The sequence below is a fragment of the Osmia lignaria genome, chromosome 3 (assembly GCF_051020975.1).
Source record: "Osmia lignaria lignaria isolate PbOS001 chromosome 3, iyOsmLign1, whole genome shotgun sequence".
Classification (NCBI taxonomy): Eukaryota; Metazoa; Arthropoda; class Insecta; order Hymenoptera; family Megachilidae; genus Osmia; species Osmia lignaria.
The window spans coordinates 6,731,183-6,732,185 of record NC_135034.1 but is presented as its reverse complement, the minus strand read 5'-3'; positions in this window follow the sequence as shown (position 1 = coordinate 6,732,185).

The following is a 1,003-nucleotide window of genomic DNA, read 5'->3' as shown; positions in this document are numbered from 1 at the left end:
TCAGATTCTGTTAATTGTAATCAGTACCTACCGGACTTGTGCCAGCTGGCTGGCCGGTGGCTGGGCTGAGAAAGAAGAGATAACGATCGGTATTTTTTTTACAAAAATACCGAAACTAAAAAGGAACTCTTCCTTAACAGCGCACACCACCCCATCCACTAAACTGCACTCTCATCACAATTATTTCTTTTTGTTTTCTTCTGTTTCGTTCAGACATTCCAAGCCAGGCACATATATTGTATGTATGTATTGCCACGCGGAGATTTTTATCTACTTTTTACAAGTACAGTTCGCGTTCTCTTTTTAATCACGGACGACTCTATATTTTATGAACGAAAAAGAAGTGAAGATTTTAAAGAAAAAAAAAAAATAAGAATAAATAAAAAAAGAGGTAATAAGAAGCTTTATTTCTAAAAGAAGAAAAAAAAATAAAACTTCGGGATAAATATGTAATTATTGTAACAATGAAGGAAAGGAACATAGTACTTTTTAGAGGATTTATATTTATGAGTACAGTTATTACGAATCGATATCAGTTTTAATTGTACAGTGAATACAGATATTTTTTTTAGAATTGTGCCTTTTCAGACAAATCCGCTAGACAGGGATATGCTGAAAAATATTATAATATATTTTTACGTCGGTATGTAAATGCGAAACTTGAGCCAAATTTTCATCTTCTAGTTAAGAAAAAAAAGAAATATAATTGTTCTTGCGTTGTAGCCAGTTTAAATATCACTGCGTTTGTTTTTTGGTTACGAATTTCGAATAGATTTTGTATGTGTATAGTTGCCACTAACGGGATTGACGGATCGGTAACCATCGTAACGATCCGTTCGGAGTCTAGGAACAAAAAGAAAATAATAATAATAATAATAAAAAGAAAAGAAATCAAACGGCGGCGGATTCATTGTAAACCAAGAAATAATTCACACCGCCCGAGAAAAATGAGAGACAGAGGATAGGCTTGTTACAACGGGATACGATAGATAGAGTGTAAATT